A 328-nucleotide genomic window follows, 5' to 3' on the forward strand; every position below is an offset into this window, starting at 1 on the left:
GGCTGTGAATATCAAGGGCTATAGGCTATACAGGAGGGACAGGACAGGGAGGAAAGGTGGGAGTGTGGCGCTCTACGTTAAGGAGGAATACACATCCTCATCGGGTAGCACAGTCAGGAGGGGCACATGGAAGTGCTTTGGGTTCTAACAAGGCAGTCGAGGGGAAAGACTTAACGGTGGGGGTCTACTGCAGACCACCCAACCAAGGGGAGGAGCTAGACCAGGAATTCTTAAGTTGGCTCATGGAGGTAGTTAGGTCAAAGGATGTGGTCATCATGGGTGACCTGTACTTCCCAGACATCTGCCGGGAAGAGGAGGCAGCCAGGTC

Source organism: Gavialis gangeticus, unplaced genomic scaffold (genome assembly GCF_001723915.1).
Source record: "Gavialis gangeticus isolate Ggan-Ray unplaced genomic scaffold, GavGan_comp1, whole genome shotgun sequence".
Taxonomy (NCBI): domain Eukaryota; kingdom Metazoa; phylum Chordata; order Crocodylia; family Gavialidae; genus Gavialis; species Gavialis gangeticus.